Below are 25,493 nucleotides of genomic sequence, written 5' to 3'. Positions count from 1 at the left end.
CATCACCACAGTTGCTTGGTAGATCAAGAACTGAGTGGCTGCCATGGGTGGGCAAAGTCAATCAGTGAATCCTGATATCCCAAGTCCTTATGCTGTGTTTTAACTGTAAGAACTCTCTTTTTCCTTAATTGGGGCCATCCTATCCCTTCTCCCTGTTAGGACATTTAGGGAGGCACTGCAGAGTCAGCAAGAGCCTTGATGCCAGGAGAAGCAATGGTCCCACAGCAGCCATCCAAGCTTGTTTCATTCTTTCAGGCTGACCCTGATGCTTCCTTACCTTCTGGGCCCCGATGCATTTTCAATTATGTGAAACTGAGAATTCTGCCGGCATGTGGATGTTACGCCCGAACTTACCACAATGTTTAACTCACTGGAACCACTGGTTGGACTTAACTACTGGCGGCCCCTCAGCAGTACAAGCAAACTGCATCGGGTGTGCTGAAGGGGCTCTCCGCAGGGAGGGCAGACAGGGCAGAGAGGGCAGAGCGTGCCCAGCGCCCGTGGTGTCCGCTGCTCCCTCAGAGAGGTGCGGGGGAGCCCCGGAGAGTGCCCGGCTCCTGTCTGTGCCCGCCGCTCCCCTCAGGGAGGTCAGAGAGGGCAGAGAGGCGCAGGGGAGCCCTGGAGGGTGCCCGGCACCCGTCGGTGCCCGCCGCTCCCCGCAGGGGGCGCTGCCGGGTTCGGCGCCTCCGGCGCGGCCGGGCCCGGGGCGGCTCCGCGCGGGGGCAGCGCCGGGCGCGTCCCGCCCTCCCGCCTCCTCCCCGCGTCCCCTCCCCTCGGCCGCGCTGGTGGAGCCGCCGGGCTCCCTCGCTCCTCTTCACATGGGGCTTGCCCTGCCGGCGGGACGGCGCTCCTGCTCTCCCGCCGACCGCTGACAGGGACCCGGCGCGGGAGAAGGGGGCTCGTCGCTGCTGCCGCCGGCGGGCAGGTAGGAGCGGGCGGGCGGCGCACCTGAGGGGACTCGGGGAACGGGCGGCGGGACGGGCGCGCCGGGCTCTGTCGCCCCGGCCGGCGGTGCGGGAACGGAGGGAGCGCACGTGGAGGGAGCGCCTCGCATCCCTCCCGCCTCCCTCCGACCCTCGGTGCCGCCGCTCCGGCAGGGTCTTCCCTGCGCGGTTTCGGGATGCTCGGGGAATCCCCGCCGGTCACTTGCGGGCTCATCGCGGGCGGATTCTCTTCCCGGCTGCCGCGGGGAGCGGCGCAACTTCAGGGAGGAACCCGGGCGGGGACGCTGGTCTTCCCCGTTCGCCCGAAGGGGATGGTGTTTGATTAAAGAGCCGCGGATCTCCCTCTGTCTGTTCCATCTTTTGCCTGTCAGGAGAACAGGTCCGTTATTTGTGAAATGATTCTATGTCAGTTTCAGGTGTTGTTACTTTTTTTCCTGTACCCTACCAAACACAGTTGGTAGATTAAAACACAGGACGAATTCCTTATGCCGATAAAGTGAGCGCTATGGGTTTGCCGAGTTCGTATACTCTGATGTTCTCATAGCTCAAAATAAACCTTTTCATTAAAAAGGAGAAAACCGGAATCAGTTCTCAGAGCTTTTGATTGATTAGAGCTCCCTCGTGGAAATCAGCGGGGAGTTTTGCCTGATTAAGAGCTGTAAAATTGTCCTGAGGTTTGTTACACAACTGGCTGTAGTTGTGCAGTACGGGCTCAGTTAGGTAACTTTGCAACTGGATCTCATTTTCACCGGTCCAGCTGAAGTACTTTCAAGTCAAATTCTTTTCATTTCTCTGCGTTAAGCCCTCTCCGCTTGACGTGTACAAGGTAGGGGGAGGACTCTTTTTACCTGCCTTAAAGAAGAGTAAACGTGTTGGGTAAACAGGGAAGCTGGTGACATCCTTTGGAGAGACAGCAATTGCAGTTTAGAAATTCTCCATGTGTTTTGCTGGCAGTGCCAGGTTAACTCTTTCCTCCTGAACGTGTTTTATTTTGCTTGTGTTGCAGTTGAGCCTCAGATGCGCTATTTAATAAGCAGGGACTCAGCTGTAGCAGAAGGTGTAGAGACACGCATGTAATCATAGTCCCTCCAGCAAAGAGCATGCTTTCTGGTGTGATTATGCACAAATGTTGCAGAAAACAGAGCATTGCTCCCAGAATAGCTTGGAGGTTTCAATTTCCACACATGTGAGCTGACTATTCAGTTACTGCTGTTCTGTTTTTTTCTATGCTGCCGAAATACCTGACAGTAAGCAGTTTACAGAATCCAGTCACTTGGTTGTGGAACTTTTCTTCTTGCTGCAGCTGCAAGAGTTTATGTGAAATTGCTTTTTTTTAAGGCAGGAAAGTAGGTAGCATAAAATGGAAACTTTCTTGCCTTTCAAGTAGCAGCGATATAGGACCAAACTTGGGGAGGGTGGAACAAACAAAACCCAACATTTTTCTTTGGGTTTGTAACTACTTTCAGATGAGAAAAACTCCTTTGGGATGGTGCTTCTCAAGTTTGTTCTTGGTTCCTTGAAATTTCAGGTGGTGTAGGTCTGATTGATCTAGCTATTCAAATGAGGAAAGGTATTGTATTGTGGTCTGTGGAGTTCAAATGCACGTTACTGGAAAGCTTCAAAAAGCCTTAAAATAGTCATTAGTGGGGCAGGTGTATTTGCTATGTTTGGGACAATTGCAATTCCATTTAAACAAATAGGGAGTGTTTCTGAAACAGGGCATAACTCTGTTGGCTTTGGTTTTCAGTACTGGTGTTCCCAAACTGAGACCACAATCCAGTATGAATCCTTTGCATGTAAATTCAGTATCTCCAGATACATGTGTTGGTATTGCTATCCTCATTGGAGGTTGGATACCTAATGTCTTTAAGGATAAGTCTATGGAAAAAACTCAGGGGTGAGATGAACAGCTTTCCAGAGCTAGAGCGATGGAAAACAAATTGTGTATCACTGAAGTTAAAAGTATTCAAGAAAGCTGTTAATAACATTCAAAAGGAGATTCTTAATATGCATGTGAAGAGCATTATCAGTTTGTGGAGCTCAGTAGCCAGCTGAGCTATCATGCTTAACTGTCTATCTTCTAATCCTTGGGTAGAGATTTTTCTAAACCAGGCTGCTTAAATGTACCCCAGTTTGAAACATTGAAATAAGGTGAATTATGGTGAACTAATTCAGCTTAAGAGATTGGATATTTGCACCTTGAGCAGAAAAACTGTCTTTTTAACAGCGTGCCAAAGCCTGGAGATCTCCCTGCCCAGAGAATCTAATGGGATGCACATGGTGGTGTTCCGTGTTCAGTGCTACTTTAAAGGAGACTTTTCTATGGCAGCTATCACTTATATATCACAATTGTTGATTTGCCTTCACAAGGTGGGCTAAAAAGTGCTGTGGGTATGCAGAGATTAAGTGCCTTGCTGAGTTTGAAAGAGCAAAACATTGAGGCCAGATTGAAAAAGGTCTAGACTGGCAGTTCGATCTGCCTTGTCTGCCTTGTTTGCTATAGATTGTTTGAGCAGCTCTTTCTAGGTATTGCATTCAATGGTTGGCTGACAACATTCCAAGTCTGATTTGTTTTTCTATTACATTCCTTTCTATCTCTTTGCATGCACATGGTATCTGGTAGTTTATCATGCTGTCATAGCTTCCCTTTTCCTGGGTTTATTATTTTGTTGGTTTAAAATCCTCTATTAGACTCCATGCAAAAACAAGGCTCTGTTAATGGATGGTTGGAGTGGTGAAATTTGAATGTGAGATAGCCAGTGGTCAGCATTATGGTTCTTGTGCAACCATCAGTCCACAACACTTGGCATAAATACCCAATCTAAAATTTAATATCATCCGCTGTAGGGAATCCCATTGGAGAGGTGACTTTAGGTAAGCAGGAGGTTCTGACTGGAGGATAAAGGATACATGCCTACGAAGAGCTGTGCCAAGGCTGATGTGAAAATGGTAACTTGGGGTTGAAGCATTTGTGACTCAAAAGTGTAAGTCCATTTTTGCTCCTAAAAACTGCAGTGTAAAACTTTAAGGTGCCTAAGTATTTTCAGTCTTTTTGCAAGTTGCCTGACAGCAAAACCTGCAGAGTAGCCTGGTCTGAGGAGTTCTGCTTTTGTCTGCCCTTGGAACTGAAGTGTTCTTTGCTGGTGCAGTTGCCAAGATGCTAGTTGTTGGTAGAGAGAGGTTTTTATTCAGTTTATATTCACATTTCAGTCGCTAAAGACCCTCATGTTGTCTCCCATTAATCAGCTAACTGTAGTTGCTGTCTTTAAGCAAATGAAGTAGTGATAATTTGCTCCTGCTTGCCCTTTTATGCTGCAAATGCTACACAGCTGTGAAGTTGCCATCTAGCTTTGACTCAGGATGCATTCTTCTTCCAAGTGGTGTGCAGTCCTCAAACAGCCTGGATTCTCAGAGAAAGGTAGGTCTGAGAGTGGCATTTGTGACCTAGAAAAAAGCTACACAGAGAAAAGGGGAGCTACATGCATGCTTGAAAATTAGCACCTGCCCAAGTGTTTTGGTGAATAAGCTGGAATGCTTTGCTGAATCACAGCTGTGAGGGTGCAGAAATACTAAACCTCTAGCGTTTGCTGTGGCAGAGTGCAGGGCTTGGAGTGAATTTCAGGGCAGGTGCTTGGATACCATCCGGACAGCAAAAATTTACCAGGAGTGGGGCTGTACCTTCTACAGACAGGAATGGAAATGTTACATTGCAAGACACTTTACTGGGAAATTTTACTAGTACTTTTCCCTTTCTCTCTGATACTCAGACGCCGAGTGAAAACTGATGCAGTAAAAACCCAATTCCCACTGGTTTCCTTAAGAAAATGATTATGTGAAGGGTGTGCCTAAGCGAACTGGCTTTGGCAGCTCCAACTGCAGCCTGCAGAAGCGGTGGGATTTGCCCAGTAATGACGTTTCTGTGTCAGTCCCTGTTAACTGATTCCATACGCGGGACCAGCGCTAAGTGTGGAACTCCCGGTACCGATCCGGTGTTGGTCCCATTAACCCATCGGCGACCTCCGCGGGCGGCGGTGACGCTGCGGGCATCCCCCGGGAGCGGGGCCGGGGCTCCGGGAGCGGCGCCGGGCGCTCCCGGCGCTCCCATCCCGACGGGCGGGCCGGAGCCACCGGGGGGCGCCCGAGGACCGGCGGAGCTCGCGGGGATCCCGGCGCGTCCCGAGGCACCCGGGATGCCGGAGGGTGCGCGGGGCGGGACGCGCATCCCGGGACACCCGGGATACCGGAGGGTGCGCGGGACGGGACGCGCATCCCGAGCCACCTGTTCCTCCCCCGGTGAGGGGCATCCTCTCCCCGGGATGCGCATCCCGAGCCGCTTGTTCCGCTCCCCTGTTGCCGCACATCCTGCGCTGCCTCCCGTTCGCAGCGATCGCCTGCTTTACCTGGGTCACACACTGTGGTGTCCTGTGACATCAAAGCCCTTTCTTTCCTTGTGAGCCTCGTCATGTATAGGAGCTGGTCTGGGCAGAAAGAGATTCCTCTCCTAACTTAGCTCGCTGCCTTCCCCCCCGCCCTATTGCTTCCACTAACCTTTCCTGCTTTGCCAGCCCAGGCTCTCCAAAGCTGGAAGTGAAATCTCTGTCAGCTTCTTTGGTAGCTTGACTGAAGGCAGTGCAAGAAGCACCTCGGGATGGGGCACTAGGAGGATTCTTGGCTAGACCAACCTTTTATGGCTAAAGCAGTGATTCCCGTCGGTGTGACTTTGATTTCTTATTTCTTGTCAATATTATGTGATTGACACAGGGAGAATATAAATAACCCAAATAACCCAAGGCGTTATTTGCTAGTGACTGCAAATTGGCTCAGCAAAGCCTGAAGTCAGTGGCTGTTACAGAGTTGGAGTAGTACAGAGCAAGATTCCCTTTAGCTGAAGAAGAGACAAATGGAAAGCATGTGAGCCCCAAGTAAGGAAAGTCTGTGTAAAAGACTGAGCTGGGGAGCTGCTAGGGCAATGAATCCATGATTTTCTAATCTACTGCCTTCCGTAATTCCCTCCTGTGAATTGGTCACTAAAAGTTACTCGGATTGTCAATCATCAAGCAGCAAGGTAGACATTCGCTGTGCACCTGGAGAGGGCAAGGCACCCTTCTCACAGGTGGAAAAAGCCAATAATCTGCCTGTGGGTTGCAGCTCAGACAGGGGCAGTCCCAGAATTAATTTCTGACTCTTTTTTAACTGTTTACTTGAGAAAATTTCTCCTTCTGCATTATGTTGTCCAGAGCCTTCTGGCAAGATTGCTGTCTTTAGTAATGCTTGCCACTCTGGCTCAGCATAATGTGAAGGACTGGGATTGCTAATGTTAGTTGCCATCTAGAAGAACTCTGCCAAAATCAACTGAGTATCGTGAAAAATGCAGAACTGGCTTGTTGAATTAAAAATATCTTGTACGATATCTGCAGTAAGGTAATAAGTGTATCATTATGTGAGGACTGTGACTGGCACTTTGAAGTCATTGCCAGTAAAATCCTCAGAAATGTGGACAAATGAATAACATGCAGCTAACAGTGTGCTAAGTAATGTAGACAGCTGTTTCTTATTAGGTTTTGCACTAATTGCTGCTGCTGTTACCATTGCATTTGTGAGTTGATAGAGTTTCACATCATTTGTATACTCCTGGTGCAAATGGTGCCCTTGGTACATCATGTGTTGATAAAAGCAGATGCTTTTACTTGGCTTTTAATTTGTGGTGCAAGTTTTATGGGATCATTAGAGTTCACTGAAAAAGATAGAAAATGACTTGGGGATCTTGCCAGACATTTGGCCAGGCAGGCTCATTTTTGTATAGTGATCAAAGAAAGGAGGAAGAAAAGAAAATCTGTAAAAATCCATGAAATGATTTATTTGGAATAAGTGTGTAGATGAAGGAGAAGAGTGAGGGAAGGGAAGATAGAAAATTGGAGCAGCCTGCCTGTCAGAATGTTTTAAGTAGGGTCCAGTTCTCCGTGAGGGATTGCAGGCAGCTTGTAACTGCTTGGGGATGTTCTTTTTAAACTCACAGAAAGCTTTCAGTTTTAAGCTTTCAGTAAAGATCTGGGCTGAGGCCAGCTTTACTTGTGTGGAGAAGACTGAAAAAAAATGCTGTACTAAAGCTTAATTAAAAATTTTTTGTGTGTGTGATTTTGGAGATGTACAAAATACAATGTCATCTCTTTATGTTGGGGATGGCAGTATATGCTGGAGGTGGCCACAGTGAAGTTAAGAAAGATCAAGCAGAAACCTTTAAGGCATCTGTAATTTTCTCTGAATTTAGGAAAAGTCCATTTGGCCTTTCATCTAAGTTAAGTGGCACCTGACTATCTGTAATTTTGATTTTGCTTCTCTTTGTGACATAAGCAGTCATGCTAACTTCGCTATAGATTCCAAATAAATATTGCTGTTAGTTTTGGTTTTATATCTTAAAGGATCATATGCAGCTTCTAGGAAAAATGACAGTATCAATCTTTCCTTTTCCTATGCATCAAAATCTTGTCTTCTGTAAGAAAAAAAAATTGGGTTAGGACTGCAGAGTAGTCAGAAATGAAGAAATTGGTGAACTGTGTTAGAAAGTCACTTTTTAGTCACAAGATCAGATACTCTGTGTCTCTATCAAGGACTGGGAGATGAGGCAGAAAAAATGTTCATTATATGCAGGTTGTAACTGCAGTTTGAAATGTCAGAAGCAGTTTATAATTAGAAACAGGAGACTAAAACTTCATCTCTGAACATAGATTTGTAAGAAACAGCTAATTTAAAATAAGGTATACACAAAAAAGCATTAAAATATTTAAATGTTTTTATGAGATTATCCCTTATATTGAATTAAATATTGTCTTGCTTCTGTAATTATTTTAGGTGCAAATAATGATATCAAAGTGACTGATTAAACAAGAAGATATTTTTTGTGTGAGTTGAATTTTAATAGTCCTATTTATGAATTATGTTCCACTGTGGACTTAAGGAAGAGATACTGTAATAAGCTGATGCAATGTTTCCCCATCAACTCAAAACAGTTTGCAATAAAAACTGCAACATTAAATAAAATAGATTGCAAGGATAAGTTAATTGGAAAAGTACTCTTCAGGTGATTAATTCTTAAATGTTTTCTATGGACTAGTAAGGGAAATTATATTTCAGTTTTTGCACTCAAAGCTGAAATATTTGGTTCATGGGGTTTTATTATGTATGAACTTTGTGATTTCATCAGTTCATTCATAACCATAGACTTTTTTGAACTATTCAGTGAATTTGGTTGGCAGTGTGGATTCTGTTAGGTGGAGCGCCTGTGAACCACCCCTGTGGAGAAAAGCTAATGCATTTAGCTGTAGTGTTCCCTTGGCCTAGAGACTATGAAAACAAGATGCACATAATTTTTAAACTGTTATTTACCACCTGAGAAGTGTGGTGGGTGACTAGCAATCAGGCAAAGCACTGACATACCATTCTGAGATGCCTGCTTCACAACCCCACAGGACAGCCGAGGCTGGAAGGCACCTCTGGAAGTCATTTGGTCCAATTCCCTTTTCAAGCATGGCCACTTGAGCCAGTCACCCAGAACTGTGTCTAGGTGGTTTCTGAATTTCCCCAGGGAGGGAAACTGCAGCTTCCCTGGGCAGCTTGTGCCAGTGCTTGGTCACCCTCACAGTGCAAAAAGTGTTTCCTGCTCCTCAGAAGGTTGTGTTTCACTGTGTTTCATGTTGTGCCTGTCACATTTGGTCTAGTCACTGGGCATGACTGGAAAGAGACCAGCTATGTGCTCTGTGTGCCCTCTCTTCAGTTGTTTGTGTATGTTAGTAATTTCCCTCTGAGCCTTCTGTTCTCAAGGCTGAGCAGTCCTGGTTCTCCTTCCTCTCATGTGAGGTGCTCCCATCCCTTCATTACCCTTGTGGCCCTTTGCTGGTCTCTCCAGTATGTCCACATTGTTCTTTCACTGAGGAACCCAGATCTCCAGCTGTGGCCACACTCATCCAGACCATTGCTGGCCTGGCAGTCATCAGTGTTGGGGAAGGTTCACTTCTATTGTGCCTTGGATGGACTGATCCTCAGTATTGCTGGGGTTTTTCCACAGCTTTTTGTGGGTCATTTTTGGTTTTGTTTGTTTTTGTTTGTTATCACTTTTTGTTTTTTGTTTTACTTTGGGTTTTTGTTTTGTTTTGGTTTGAGTCCTTGAACTGTTAACAGTCTAGGTTCTTTCAAGGATCTTGTGTCTAGCTGCAGATTTACCATTCCTGTCTATCATGGCTCCAGTCTGAGTATTGTTGCACAGCATTCTTGCAAGCTGGCAGTTTCCTCAGAAGTTTCATTCAAGGTTATGCAGTTTTGCTGTGTCAAAACTAGGCCTTGAATCACAGATAGCTGAACCCCTAGGAGGAGGATTCACACAAAGCTGAGGTGTGAATTCAGTATAAGCTGTGCTGTGCCAATTCCCTTAGGAGGACACACAGTGAATAGTAGCTGCAAGGTTATTTGAACTACTTTCAAAATAACTGGAGAAACTTTGTAACTTAAGCCTTCTCTGTGCTGCATTTTTACCTGTCAGTGTGATTTTGTATGTGTTTCTGACACTAATGTAGTTTGTAATTGGCTCCTTGCCTGATCCTAGACAGAGACAAGTGGTGCTGATATGGATTGCCTATGGCCAGGAAAACTCTTTTATTTTTCTGCCAGGAAAGGTTTATGTTCAATATCAGGAAAAATTTCTTCACTGAGAAGGTTGTCAAGCTCTGGAACAGGCGGCCCAGGGAACTGGTGGTGCCACCACTCCTGGAAGAATTTGAAAGATTCACAGATGTGTCACTTAAGGGCATGGTTTAGTGGTGAACTTGGTAGTGTTAGATTAACTGTTGGACTCAATGATCTTAAAGGTCTTTTCCAACATAGGTTATTCTATAATTCTATAAAAAAAGGGCACAAAAACTATCAAAAGGAAGAAATAGAAGAAGGTGAAGCTCAAGATGTTGACAGGAGTTGTAAAGGAGCAATGGACTGAGGGTGAGAATCAGGACATGCCTGCTATGTGTTATGCAGGAAAAGCTGGTAAAATTAGAAGGAAGTTAAAAATAAAAATAAGTTTTATGAAGAGACAAGATGATACTTTTAGTATTTCTCAAGGGATAGAAGGATCAAATATTACAAGTGTGTTTTAATGAAAAAACAGCTAGTAAAGTTCTCACTTTCTTAAAATGCATAACAAAACTTATATTGATTCACTGGTGCTAGAATTATTTCTGTCCTGAATGTCAGGAAAGGAAGTGAATACCAGGAAAGGAACTTAATGTTTTCTTGTATTTGCAAGTTTTCAGACTTGGAATTTCTGTTATCTGCAGTGGAAAATCAGGTCAAACACTGGGAAAAACTTTCTCATTGGAACAGTAGTGCAGCAGAAAAAAAATCTGAAATAATTGAGATTTCATTCGCTTGAAGGTTTAAAGAGCAGAGAGTGTCTACTGTGAAGTTTTCAGATACAGTTAATTCAGTATTGGGGACAAATGGTATTTCAGCCACATCCTTTATGATTTTGTGAAATCTTCCAGAAGTAGGCTTTCAGATTTGTTTGATCCTTTCCATGCCAGAGGCGTAGCTTTCTTAAATTGTTAATATCTGTGCATGAAGGAAGTCAACATGTTTCTGGCAGAAAATCACAAGAGTTAACAAACTGTGAAAATAATGGGGTTTGTTTTGATGTTGGTTTTTTCCTTGAACTAAGAGTTCTGATAGTGTGCAGCTGGTAATGGTCCTATTTTGTAAACTGGCTATTTATTAGCACTTTTTTGATGTATTTGCTGTTGCAGTTTAGATATTTGACTGCTTGAAGTGGCTTCTATGACTTGCTAGTCAAGTGCTAGTTTGACACCTTGGAAAAGTGTCAGCCGCCCCTCTTGCTGCTGGAAATTTGTAAAATGTGATGTGAATGACTTCCCACTGCTCTTTATGAAGAGGGACAGACACTGTGGTGGCTTCCTCAGAGATGCTATTTCAAGATTCAGACATGGTGGCATAAGCATTCATCAGGTGTTATCAAAGTGACTGGCACATCAGTCATCCTCCACTTTCTGCTCTGTTAAGGATTATTTTATGCACTGGAGTGGTGGTGGTTGTATGGGGTGGTGGTTTTGTGATTTGTTGTTTTATTTTGGTTGTGACTGGGTTGCTTTTTTGTGACGTTTGAGAGCAGTTAAGTTGAAGAAGTCTTTACAGGATGATTTCTGCTAGTTTTGTTTTTCAAAACAATCAATTCGATGACAAGACTGTATGCACGCTAAAATTCTCTTTTTCATTCAGATGTGATGCTGAAGAATGACTTTTCCCCATCCATGATCTTTACTTCCTGCTGTGGCAAAAAAAAATTTGCAGGGATTCTTGTATCCAGTTAAAATTTCTTACAGCATTGTTCTTTCCAGGTGTTTCCCTAATTAGGGGTTGAATTTGTCACCAAAGTAAATGGATTGGGTTGGTTTGTTAAAAATAGTCAGAATATCAGATACAATTTGTTATGAAGTTCTCTAAAACCTCTTTTGAAGCAACATCTTTTAAACTTTTTGGAGTTAATGGCTCAAAGAAGTGTACTTGAAGGCAAGCAGTGACTCTCAGAAGGGTTGACTGGAGGAGATTAAAAAATTAGCTATTGTAATCTGCAATGGATATGGATTTGCTTTGAACCAATGTTTAACTGGTGCTCACAGAAACTAGTTTCATTGTGAAGATGTTTTTTTCCTGCCTTAAACAAATCTTTAATTTCTGCACCTTGATACTCATGATGTTAATGCATTGATTTGCTTTCCTGTCCCATCCTTCTTTTCCTGGAATAAATCTGTTCCTGACAGTTTTCTTGCATAAACACTACCTACATGGCATTTAGAGGGTCTAAACCTGGTTTGTACTGTGTAAGTTTAAGATGAAGCATGATTTTTACAAGTGAAGCCAAATAAAGATATTCTGTAGGAATTTAGGATGATAATGTGCATGAAGCAAAGTTTTGCATGACTTGAATTTTACTACCTTCCTTTCTATAATTGCTTTTACTATGGCAGTTAGTCTGTAATCATTCTCTAAAGTGAGTACCCAGAGTTAATTTCCTTACTTGCACTTATGACTTGGTGGTGTTTTATTATGGAATAGTTAGGTTTAACCACCCAATTAGCAGGTGAATAATTATTTCATGCTGTTGCATCCATTTCTCTATGAGCATCCATTGTCTGATGTGAATTTTTTCAAAGAGTGCAGTTTTTAACCGTGACTGGAGGCTAAGCTGGGGTTGAATGAAATAGCAAAGAGAGAATGTTGAGGATTTGATCAATTTGAAAAGGTCCATTTCTCCTGCAGTTCAAGACAATTAGGGAAGATGGATGCAGCAAGTGACTTGCAGCGTAACTGATCTCCTTAAATTCACTGACAAAATATGAGCTGCGCTCCAGAGATTTTCACTGATTACCAGTGTGTAGGTTTCCAGCAGAACACAGGAGTTCTGTACAAGTGGCAGTGACCAGTGGTTACTGAAAGATATGGGAAAACAAAGGAGAGAGAATCCCTAACGTTTTTCATGCAGCTGTTGCCAAGAAACCCCAGTTGAGCATAACCTGTTATTGATTGTGGTTTCCTTGGCTTAGTGAAGATATATACATTAGACCACAAATTCAGTTTCTCTAAAGTGGCTCTCATGTGACCTATCCCTGTCTCTGTTAGTGAAGAATTTTTGTAATCTGGATTTTGTGTTGGGGGTTTTTTATTTATGTTTGTTTGTTGTTTATTTGTTTTAAATTGATTATGGATGCTGTAAGCAGGTGGAGAACACCCAGTGGACTTGCAGGTGGAAAATAAGGTAGAAGGTCATGTCACTTGTGTTGAAGTGAAGGAAAAATTAGTATGCAGCTAAAAGCTTATGAATGAGCCAGTGATGGGTGGTAAATGCTCTTATTAGCCATTTGTTAGGAGGAAAACACAGAAGATGACCTCTGTGGAAGAGGTAATGCATTAGCTGTCAGTGTAAAATGTCTTGTGAGCCCTGTAAAGAGTGAGGCAGTCACATTTGGTTTGCTTTGTTTGTCACCTGCCATGGAGAGTGGCTCTCCAGGATTCCCCTGCAGAGGAAACATTGTGTGAGCAGCAGAAACTTTGGAGCAGAGGAACTGAAAGTTGTTGATAACTTTTTTTGGTTGATAAGGGTGGGGATGGATGGAGCTGCTGAGCACTCTGCAGGAAGTCCTGCCGGAATTGTCTGTTAATCCCTACTTGCCTGTACAGCTGGGCTTACAGATGAACACCTGAAAGGGCCCCTTGTGACAGCTCCCATGGTGAAATCACTTGTGTTCCCAGGGTGTGATTCATGAGAGCTCATGTCATCCCTTTCCTGTTGAATGATCTCTGTTTCTCTTTAAGTGGTGTGGGTCAATGCTTGGAGCTGTGTGAGGATGCTGGTGTGAGGCTCTGCTGACAAGGAAGGCTGGCCAGGCCTGTTCTAAATAGATCACTAAATCATATTTTGTGCTTGGAGCATCCATGTATGTTTTCAGAGGTGCACTCGGACTTTAAACAGAGAAGATTTAACAAACTTTGAGCATGATTTAGCAGCAAAGCTGTTGCTTGGCCCTCTGTGCTGCGCTAGTCACCACCCACATTTTAAGGGAACACAAAGGAAGGCTGTGGGGCCTCAGAGCACTGATTTAGTGATTTTTCTTTTCAGAATGAGACTATCACAACATTTCCCTATTGCAAATAAGAAGGAAAGATGCTTAAAAATCAAACCAAACGATCTCAAGGAAACAATTTGAAGCATTAGCCCCACTCCATGTTTTCATGACAGCTCATGAAGAAGAAATGTTAGGCAAAAATGCTAAGAGGATTTTCTTCATTATTTCTTTCTTGTAGGGTGTGGGGTTTAAAGATTTCATGTATCTGTGATGCCTTGAAAATAGAAAGTGGGACGGGAAACACTATTTCCTAATATGTTTTTTCCCTTGGGGTTTGTTATTACAGAATTACAGCATTTGCAGAGCCCAGTTTTGTGACTTTTCTTGGTTTTTTCCATTATAAAAAATGCTCTCAAGCACAAAACAACACTGAGTTGGGTACAATATGAAAAAAGAAAGCAAACCAAACAAACTACAGTGACACAGTTTAATATTTTGCATTGTTTTGTCATCTTGTTTTCTTGTTAGTGGTGAAAATGATAAAGCAAGTTGTGATCAGTGTCTCCAGATCAAATGTAAACATCTGAAGATGTTCAGACTTTTTGTGTGTTCTATTTAAACAAATTATGTATAAAGATTTTCAACTGAGTATTTTTTCTATTTTATTCAGAGATAAAGATGACAGGCTTTTAGTACTCATTAAATATCTAACTCTTGGTTCTACTCAGCTCTTACTGTTAGGCTTTTCCAAAATAGACTTTAAGGAGTTTATGGTTCTCTTTAACCTTATTGTTAAGATAAAAAACTATTAAACAACCCCAAACTTGCTTCTAATTACTTCATATTTGTGTAATAACTCTTATTTTTTCTAATTTTGAAATTATCATAGAATAATAAAATAGTTTGGGTTGTAAGGGACCTGAGATAGAGCCTAGTTCCAATCTCTCTCCATGGCCAGGAACATCATCTAGTAGGTCAGATTGCTGAGGTCCCCATCCAGCCTGGCCTTGAACACTTCCAGGGATGGGGCATCCAGAGCTTCTCTGGATAACCTGTTCCAGTGCTTCACCACCCTCACAGCAGAGAATTTCTTCCTAATATCTGAAAGAGCAGAGATTTTAGGTTAAAAACCTGTCCCCCTTGTCCTACGACTCTCTGCCCATATAAAAACTTGCTCTACTGAAAGGCCACAATTAGGTCTCCATGGAGCTTTCTTTTCCCCAGGCGGAACAACTTGGCTTGTTGAACTTCTTCATGAGGTTCTTCTCATGGGCCCACTTCTCAGGCTGGTCCAGGTCCTTCTGGATGGCATCCCATCCTTTTCTTTCTCTGCATCAACTGCGCTGCTCAGCTTGATGTCATCTCCAAACCTGCTGAGGGTGCACTCAGTCTTGCTGTTTATGTCACTGATAAAGATGTGATAGGGCTGAGATCCCAAGGCAGAGCCCTGAGGAGCACCCCTTGCCATCAGCCTCCACTTGGCCATGGAGCCATTGACCACAACTCTGGCTGCATCACTCCAGCCACTTCTTCATCCAAAAAATAGTCCATACTTCAAACCCATGTTTCTCTGGTTTGGAGATAAGGATATCATTCAGGACTGTGTCAAAAGCTGTGGTATTTTCTGGAGTCCCCCATGGCCCCCAGGCAGGAGTGAATCTGACTCCATGTTCTTAGAAGGCTAATTTATTATTTTATGATATTATATTATATTATATTAAAGAATACTATACTAAAACTAAACTAAAGAATAGAGAAAGGATACAGACAGAAGGTTTAACAAGAATGATAATGAAAAACTCATGACTCTCCAGAGCCTTGACACAGCTGGACATGACTGGTCATTAAGTTAAAACAATTCACATGAAACCAATCAAGCAATGACCAGTTGGTAAACAATCTCCAGACCACATTCCAAAGCAGCAAACACAGGAGAAGCAATCAGATAATATTGTTTTCATTTCTCTCTGAGGTTTCTCAGCTTCCCAGGAGAAGTAGTCCTGATGAAGGGATTTTTCAGAGAATATGACAGTGACAAAAAGCTTTAGAGAAGTCCAGATAGATTACAACAATTGGCCTTCCCTTGTGGACTGTTGCCATCACTTTATCATGGAAGGCCATAGGATTGCTCAGGCATGTTTTGTCCTCAGTAAAGGTGTGCTGGCTGTCTTGGATCACCTCTTTGTCTTGTATGTGCCCTAACATTTCTTGAAGGGGATCTGCTCCTTGATCTTCCCAGGTACAATGATAGATTCACTGGTAGTTTTCTTTCTTCCCTTTTTAAAAGCAGGAGTATTTTCCCTTTTTCCAGTCACCAGGAACTTCACCTGACTGCCATGACTTTTCAGTTATGATGAAGAGACGATTGGCAACAACACCATCTAGTTCTCCCAGGACTCTGGGATGCATCTCATCAGGCTCTGGGGACTTGTGTCTATTCAGTTCCATCAAGTGGTCCCAAACCAGCTCTTTGCTTACAGTGGGAGGAACATTGCTACCCCAAACCCAGCCGAGAGGTTCAGGGACTAGAGAGATAGGAGAAGCCTGAATTATACTCCTAAACCATTGACCTGGATTGAAGCAGATGTGCTTTCTGGCTTTCATTTGTCAGGAAATATTTGTCTTTGCTTGCAGGATCAGGTGAATACAGTATTTGATTTTTAATTGGCCGCTTGAACAAAGTAACCATAAATGCTTGCTTATACAATATACAAATTGTATGCTGTATACAAATATTCATCTAACTTGTTAGTTATTTTGAAAGAACAATGATTTATTTTTTTAAAGATTTGGGAGGGTCAAATTAAAAATATTTCTGAAGTAGCTTTCATGGCAGCACAACAAATAAGTGGCCTAAAAAGTCAACAGCAGGGATTGCTGGTCCTTAAGTGCATGGGCCAGTGGTTAGAGGACTTCCTGTGGGTAAATTGAAACTTTCCTTTTTCTGTAAAATGTTTGTACTTGGAGCTGGGCCAGAGGACATGAGAACTGCCTGGATTCCCTGCTCAGCTGGCTGCAGCAAGAAGAGATGCAGTGCCTCTGCTTCAGCCTGGTTTCATGTGGAGCTGGAGTACATTACTGGCAGGGGCACACTGGCTGAGGTAGCATCAGTTAACTGCATTAATAGCACTGATGTTAGGAACAGAACTGTTATTCAATTTTTTGTTGAAGGGATTTAGCAAAGTATGTGGAAATGACGAATAACTTGGTGTATCAGAGGAACTGAAACTCTGGGTTATTGGGTTGTTTATCTGAATAAACATTTTTGGTAGCTCTTACCCCATCCTATTCAACTTGTTTGGGAACCTCTTGCTATTGTGCAGGATATTGCCAGCTGTCAAGGGAAGTGGTGACTCTCAGCTTCTTTTTGCTCTTGCTCCTGTAGGGTGTTCTGGAAAAGTAAGGCTCAGGTATGAGGTACATCTGGGCAGCAATGCCAGGTGACAGATCTCCCTGTCATGGTCTTGCTTACCTGAGGTGTGCATTTGGGAGCTGGTTTTAACCCCCTGGGAAGGAAGAGCCAATCTGAAAGGTTGGAACAGGAAGAAAAGGAAGGGAAGATGAAAAAGAAAAACTGCCTTTGAAGTCACACTTTGAACCAGCCCCTGAATTCCTACAACCATTGCATAAGTGTGGCTCCTCTGTGCTGTGGTGAATGACTCACAAACATTGCTGCTATGCCTTTTCAAATCTGTGTAAAGAAGGGAAGTAATGCTGCTCCAGCTCTGCTGACTGGGACCTGAGGGCAGCAGGTTTATGGGATTTGTCTGTAAGCATACAAGAGACCTGTGGCAGCACCAGAAGAGGGATGTCTGGACTTCTAGCCCAGCACACATGCTGACTCAAAATGCTAAAAAACATTTTTCAGTATTTCGTGCATATTGGACAAAAAGAACAGAATGCTTGATCTCAAACTTTTGATTGATTTCTATTCAAACAAATTGACAGGCAGAAATAGTTGCTTGTAATACATATTGTGCAGGTATTCTTTTAGCCTATGCAGAGGCCCTTGTGGAAAAGTTACTGTTTATGGAGAGATTTAGAGCTATTTCTCTTCCATGCACTATTTACTACTTCAACTGAACTAACGTCTATTAAACATTCATTCTAAGTACAATACCCTCAAGAGTCAATTTAGGTAAACTGCAATACCTCTTTCTAGGCTAAAAATTGCTCTGTGTAATGCATGTAGAAAAAAAATCCATAAAATTATTTTTCCTGCTCCTTTCAGTCTTTTTTATATTGTGAGATTTTTTTTTTTATGAGGTAGTAGTTAAGGAGGGAGAAAGCTCCTTTGTCAGCTGCATAAAGGGACAGTCAAATCTTTTATGTGTAAGGGGCTTTTGGAATGATGTCTTCAATTTTCTTTTCTTTTGAGTTTTGTATATTATTATGACTGCAAACTTTCACACTCCCATTGTCATAAACAATAGTCTTTAGAGCTTTGGCATTTTCCATCCTGGCAGCCAAATGGATGGCTAGAACAATGCTGAAGACAGTGACTTAAATCATGTTGCATTATACAGTTATCCTGTGTGGTATTTACTTCAAATACTGTATAGTATTTTAAAAACATTGTGCCTGCAGCAGTGGGTGATGTCTGAGCATTAGCATTGCATTTGATTGCTCTTTGAGAAGACAAGCAGCTGCCTTGGGTTGAAGGTAAGAGAAAAGATGCTGCAGAGCTGAAAGCTTGTGGGGGTAGGAAGGAGGGTGATGCAGGTGAAACCTGCCTGGAGAGGTGGGCCTTGGTGAGGAATGGGAGGGATGGAGTCATGGTCTGGGTTGGATGTGGGTGGAGAGCATCTGGAGTCTCCTAACCTCACCCTGCTATCTTTATCCCTCTCAAAACTGAACTTTACTGTTCCTTTGGGTGTTACCGGGTGTAAGGGATAGGTCATTAAGTGGCACACAGAACTGGTGCATGTCAGATTTGTGGAGATATCAAGGAATGGAACAACAGCCCAGTGAAGACTGGGAGGATTTTTTCCTTAGTCTTTGCTGTATTTTTTATGAGATTATACAAATACTTTAACAGGTTGGGCATTCCTCTGTACTGTCCTAGCATTTATTTTTAATGAGGGCCTTTTAAAGAGGCAAAACCAAAAATACAATTTTGGGACTTTGTGCAAGGATTCTTTGTTCTTTTACCTGCAACAATTGTCTATTAAAAGTAATATTTACCTGTATTTCAATGAGTCCCTCCCCACCCTCCTCCTAATCAGCTCTTGCCAAGCACAGGAAGGGGATTAAAATAATCAATACCAGGATCTAAACTTTGTGTCAAGCCTACTGTGAGTCAGGTGAGCCAAACTAAGTCTCCCTGCTTATGCTCTGAGCTTCTAACTTGGTTGACTGAGCCAACCCCAACAAAAAATCATTGGCTGCAAAACCATTATTTGTTTTTTGCACTATTTGAAGTTGATTTCATCTGCAGGTACTTACCAGCACCATGTTTGTGCTGCAAAGCAGAACAGATGTGTTGGATTATCCTAGTCTGCTTCAGTCTATATCTGTTAGACTCATTTAACCTGCTTTGCATGGGGAAGTGGGTTTGAATTAGCTCACTGGCTTTGCTGGAAGGAGATCAGGGAATGCTTTTTATCCTCAGAGCCATAGGGAAGGGACAATGACAGGTAGAGCCTGTGATTTTTTTGCCAGTTCATTCATCTTGCATCCATACAGGCTGAAGAGGTTAAAATGTGTAAAAGCTCAAGTTGGTCCTGACTCTGCTAGCAAGTCTGGTTTGATTTATACCTGTTATGACCATGAGAGAGGAATTTTTAAATTTGGTGTCCCAGCAAAGTCTTTTCATTGTAGACAAAGATACAGTGTTGATTGTTCCACCTCATCTATCTTTGATTATTTTAGAAAGACCTGCTTAATAAGAATCTCCCTTTATCAAGTAATGCAGCATTAGCTTGCTATTCTGGGTCCAGCTAAACAAATTTAAAGCTATTTTCAAGCATACAAATCTATGTAAGAGATTTATCTCTGTAAAAAAACATCCTACAAGCCCAGCCAAGTCCATTTGGGACCATGGCTTGAGAAATTGCTAATTGCTGGTGGGTTTCTGTGTAGTATACTGTCTTTGCTGGATTCTGGCAGTCAAACTGCAGTTTGCAGTTCAAATTGCAGATTTTATTTTATTTGTTACCTGTAGTTTTCTCACATGATGCTTTTGCCATCTTACTTTATGAAATACTCAAATTGAGTATTTTATAGGAGCCCTGGGAGCCCTATTTTCCCAGCTAAAAGTAATTTTTTATCTCAACGGGAATCAATGGCACCACATTTAATGCCACATAGGAGTACAGCTGTAAAAGGTTTTTCTTTTTATTTTTTCCCCTCTTCATCCTTCCTCTTATAAAGTATAAATTAATACTTTACTACATTATAAAACAGCAGCTATTTGGAATGTTTATTTCAAATAATTTCATAAAATTCCTAGTTGTTTCATAATTTCATTTTTCTATACATGAAGTATATTATATAAAAAGTTAAATTACAGCAAGAAGTGAGAATGATAGGTTAATGGAACAGGAGTTGGGAAACTCAAATTCAGGTTCCCCAACAGTTCCAGCTAATCACCCTATCCTATTGGTGGTTTCTGTTTGAGGCTTTTTTGTTGTTGTCATGTTTTTTTAATCACCCTGAGTATTAAAACCCATGGTGAAGGATAAAGCACATCCTTCAAGTGACATGTTGAAAAGATGGTACTTAATTTTGGATCTTCCATTTTGGAGACCATATATAAGTTTACCACGTGACTGAGAAGTCATTTCTCCCACCCAGTATTGTATGACAACAATAACTTCAGCCACAGTGAGCAATTATCCAGTCAGTTTTCAGTATGTGTCTATGAAAGGGTGTTAGTACAAGCAGTGTCTCAGAGACCTTATAGTCTTTTGTGTCATTATATTCATGGATTTTTTTTATCCTAGTGTCCTGGGATGACATCCATTCTAATATCTAATTTAGGAGTTTCAGGATTAATTTTTTCCATTCTTTGCAGTACCAAACAAGATGTTCCCCTTCCCCTCCAGAGGGATGCACAGCCTCTGTATTGCAGAGTCTATTGGGGCTGGGAGTGCTGTCTTAGATAGTACCACAAACAAACTTTCCAGGATGACTTTTGCACAGCACTCTACCGCATTCTACAGAATAGTGCAGAGCTGTAAAATCAGCCATATAAGTCAAATCCCTGAGAGGTGCATTACTTAAATACTTCAATTTGCCATGAAAAATTGCCAATGCATATTTCCAGACCTAGTAATTCCTTTAAAAATTGGTTTCTCATTATCTACTTAGCTAAATAGCAATTTTACCCTTTTCTGAATATAAATCATTAAATTAGAATAGGTTTAACATTTACCTCTTCCTGCATCCAAATTCCTTGAGGCTCAGGAGACCAGACCATGCCTGATGGAACAGAGCAATTCAGTAACTTGATTAAAAGGACTGGGCTGCTCAACAAATAGGCCCTGCAAAGGTCCTGTGTTGAGGCTTTCCTGCGCCAGCCTTTTAATTTCAGAATGACATTCAATAAGGGCAATAAATTAACTAATCAAAAGGACTTGCATGAGTGGGTTAGAGGTGCCTGAACTTGAACTGAGAAAGCAAGCACATAGATTGAACAGCAAGGATAATGTTCTTGTTCCCCTTTAAAAGGGCTATGTGTGCTGGAATGCCCATCATATCAGCACTTCAGAGGCATCTCTTTTGGAGGGAACCAGTGTCAAAACTGGGAGTTTCTAGGAACTTCCTTCTGCTCTACCATTTTCAAGTATTCACACCACTATTTTCAGACCCCCATTTTCACATCCCCCACTTCATATTTCCAGTTTCTATTCAAGATGCTCTGATAAAAAGGCTGCAAAGCAATCAGTGCATTGCCAGAGCCAGAAAAAGATCAATTCAAGCATGACCACATTGCCAATCATGTTACTGTGGGAATTAGGAACAATTCTCCCCATTGTTATTCTAGAGGCAGTGCAATTCCATAGTATTAGGAACAGTGCATTAGTAACAACATTTACTGGACTAGTCACATAATATCCCATCATCATTATCTAGATGTGCCTTAAATGAGATGTGATACCAGACTTGAGGCATTCAGAGAGTGCCATTCAAATACTGCCCAGAGCTCAGGAAGGGGTTTTGGACATGCACTGGGTATTCATGTTCCATGCTGACAGAGTCATCAAGGGGCAACCAGTGGTCTTTTGCACCCACCTCTTCTGTTGGACAAGGGAAATAGCAGTCCTGCTGGACCATAGGCCAAAGCAAGAACCAGGGATGAAGACAGACAGAAATAATTGTGAGGACACATGGACATTTTTCCGACTTGGAGGAGTAATTCCTGCCTTTTATTTAGTTGGTTTAGTTGTTTTTTTTTTAAATAAATAGCAGAGCCCTACACTTCCTGAGTTACCATGTTTCACTGCAGGACTGCTGAATCGCAGTTCTTTGCATGCCCTGCATTGCAGCACCTCCCTGTGTGCCTCTGGCTGTCCCACATAGCCCAGAGAAGAGCCCTGGGGGCAGCTGTGTGCCCAGCTCTGCCTGCTGACAGCCAGCACACGTGCTCCCTGCTGCAGCCTCTTGCACAAATGCACAGGGAGCTCCTGGCACCAGCAAATTCCCTCCAGTGCACAGCACTGATGAGCCTCCATGCAAGCATCAGTGACCTGAAGCAGAGCTCTGCCTTGTCATTAAAAATTCATCTTGCATGTATTCTGTCTTTTGGAATTAGGCCTTTTAACAGCTCTCCCATCTCCATTTCTGATTCATGAACAGCATCTGACGGGTCTAGGATCCTCACCAAAACTGGCAAACCATAATCTCAAAAATTAAAACCAGCCCTTCCCAAAACTGCTTTTTCTTTTTAAATCACCAACCAGTCATAACATTAATTCAGCTAGTACAGTTTGCATACTGTTTGTATTTTACTTGCATCCATTAATGTAAAGGAGAATTAAATAATGTACAGGAGAGGCTGGGAAAAACATTCTTTGGACTCCATGCTCTTTTAAACAGCCTTTCCTTACAGATGACAGATTCAGGTCAGGAAAAGTCTAAAATGGGACACTATTGCCACAGATAACACTGTGAACAAGTAGTGCCCTTCCCCACCCTCACCACAACACACCCTCAAGAAGACCTGATTTAAACACATTTGTTTTCACAATGCTTTGGAAACCTTTAACAGAGATTCCTTTTGCACCTCTATCTTCCCTGTAGTGTGTGTGGCACAGAACTGTAAACAAAGTGCTGACTCCCAGGTAGTCACACTTAACTTTCTGTAACCAGCAAAGCAAGAGGAGTGGAGAAGAGCTGTGGAAACCTTTCTGAAGTAAAGCATCCAGAAAACAGGGAGGAAGTAGATACATACATTTACATCTATCCAAAAATCTCTTGGCACTTTACAAACTAGTAGTCTATAGGAGAGATCTGTTTTCCCATCATCTTATCCAATTTTGTCTAGACACAGTAACTTGAGATACAGCCCCTTGGATCTGTTTCTATGGCTGCCAGAGATGAGAAAATTAATCATTGTAGGAGTATTTTTCTGTTTCTTATAAATCATTGTTATTATATCATCAGATCTTCCTTGGTCTAATACCTAAGTAGTATCGTGTACTGAGCTTTTCATTCAGCCGCTTCATTTTCTCCCAAGAGCTGCAAAAGTCTGGTTTAGCCTGTGAAAAACTGGAGGCGCATTAATGGCGCCAAAATCCAGATATTTTTCCACTGGGGGAGTGCAGTATAACAAATGTAGCACTCAACATGCAATGGCTGCCCTCTCCCTGTAAAAGACAGCAACTTGAAGTGCTGATCCAGCTCCCAGCCCTTGCCTTAAGGACAGAATAGGTCACTGTGCACAAGAAGTTTGTTACTCTGCATCAGAATCGCTGAAGTTCAGAAGGGAGCCTATGATTTATCATTGAGTCAAAGGACAAACTTTAAAAAGACAGAAATTATGATGCAACTTAAAATGACAATGAAGTCGTTGTATCTATAGTAAGTACATCTAAAAATTACATATTCTCCCTGTTGAAGCAAACACAGTAAGTCTTGGGCTTATTGGGTATGCTCAGCTGTTCATAATTGTTTTATAACATTAGTTCATATTTTCCTTTTTTGAGATACTATGAAGTTGAGATTGTTTTACCAAGAGATCCACTTCAAAACTTTTAGATTTTTATAACGTATTTCATGTATGGAAAAATGAAATTATGAAAGAATTAGGAATTTTAAGAAATTATTTTAAATAAGCATTCCAGATTGCTGCTACTTTACAAAAAGAAAATGTGCTTGCAGTACTTCTTAAGAGGGAAGAAAAAGAACAGAAAAAAAAAAGTAATGAAAAACCTTTTACAGCTACGCTTCTATGTGGCCTTACATACTGTGCCACTATTCCTGTTGAGATAAAATCTACTTTTAGCTGGGAAAAATAGGGCTCATAGAGTTCAATTTGAGTATTTTTATAAAGATAGATGACAAAAGAGTCATATGAGAAAACAACAGGTAGAAACTAAAATAAAGTGTGCAGTTTGACTGCCAGACTCCAACAAGCATGGTATTGTACACAGAGAACAGCAAAAAAAAAAATCCACCAGCAGTTAGTGAGAAGCTAGCCAGCCAATAGTTTGGGGCTGTCCCTAACTCATTAGTTAGTCTTGTCCTTAATTAAAGAAATAAAAGAAAATAGCAGTCACCTGAAGCTGATTGCATTAAACTTCCACCAGCATCGAGATATTCATCAGTGCACCTTATGCTGTGACCGTAAGAGGAGATGAGAGGCAGGTACAGGAGCAAAGTACCTTAACTGTAATTTTGACATCCTCTAAGAGAAGTTATTTCTTGTTTAACTTGGAAGAAGGATGTGAACAATTGCAAGTGACACACAGTTTGTCTCCATGGCTCCTTAGAATTGTTTAATCTTGAGGACTGCCATTCTTCTGAGGGATTGTACCTGTTCTGGAAGGCTTAAAATAGTCTAGAACTTCTAGACATCCCAGATCAGAAAGGGAAAATGAAATTAATTATACCAGGAGATTGTTTTGGGTTGCTGAATACAAAAATCTTTTTAGCAACCCCTCAACAAAACAACATGTAAAATATGGAGGAGTTCTACTTCGACCTACTGTGGAGTGTGCAGTCCTAGCTCTGGGGTCTTGATAGATCAATCAGTTAAAGTAATAACTTTTTAAGAAGAATTTAATGAATAAAGCACCTATATTAATATTTCTATTTAAGCCTGCCTAAGCCCTAGTTCTTGCTTATTCTCAGCATGAACGCACAAGTCACATCTCTCTCTAGAGTGCCTTAAACAGAGCTGGCAGAAATCACCTTCCTGATGCCCATTGTGTGACAAAGGCTTATCATGATTTTCTCAGTTTTCACTGTGAGCTCTGGCAGGAGAGGGCTGGCAGAATAGGAAGAGTATTGGGTCCTGAAAATTAATACCATCATCCTTCCTGAAAATGCTTTTTTGTGCACAATATTAGGGGTTTGCTGATTGTCCAGCAATCCTTCTTGGTTATAAAAGAACATTATGGCCATCCTACTTTAATTATTTAGCTTAGGAAAATAATTAGGCTTTGTGCTTTAAAACCTCTCTGCACAGACATATGTGACTGAATAATTGATCAGGAAAGTAAATAGGAAACCTCTGCAAATGGTTCCACACAGTGCAAAGACAGAAGCATCTCTGCTGTGCAGATTTTGTGTAGCATCATTGTCATCTCATGACAACCAGAGCAAAGCTGGTAAAAACAGGGAAGTACATGGCTTTACTCTAAAGCTGTGTATAAACATACATATTCTCTTTCCACTGCTGTTTCAGGAATGTGTCTAAGCTTGACTACAATGAAAGCACTTTTCTCAGTAATGTTGTCTTCTTGTGATTTTGCAGCAAAGGGCT

At 42.1% G+C, this 25,493-nt stretch overlaps 1 protein-coding gene across 3 annotated transcripts in view; it reads left to right on the top strand.

Annotated features, from left to right (window-relative positions):
- The first annotated feature begins 466 nt into the window (after nucleotides 1–466).
- Nucleotides 467–25,493, top strand: part of CPNE4 (copine 4) — a 226,518-nt gene continuing 201,491 nt past the window's right edge. The window contains exon 1 of one of the 3 annotated variants that reach the window (XM_074539635.1): nucleotides 467–925. The gene's annotated coding sequence lies outside the window, so the exon portion shown is untranslated. The remainder of the gene's footprint in view (nucleotides 926–25,493) is intronic. The other 2 variants (XM_005481004.4, XM_005481003.4) reach the window with 2 other exon arrangements.

The sequence above is a fragment of the Zonotrichia albicollis genome, chromosome 1, assembly GCF_047830755.1.
Source record: "Zonotrichia albicollis isolate bZonAlb1 chromosome 1, bZonAlb1.hap1, whole genome shotgun sequence".
NCBI lineage: Eukaryota > Metazoa > Chordata > Aves > Passeriformes > Passerellidae > Zonotrichia > Zonotrichia albicollis.
Note: the sequence above shows the minus strand (reverse complement) of the source record. Positions and strands in the feature narration are given on the sequence as shown.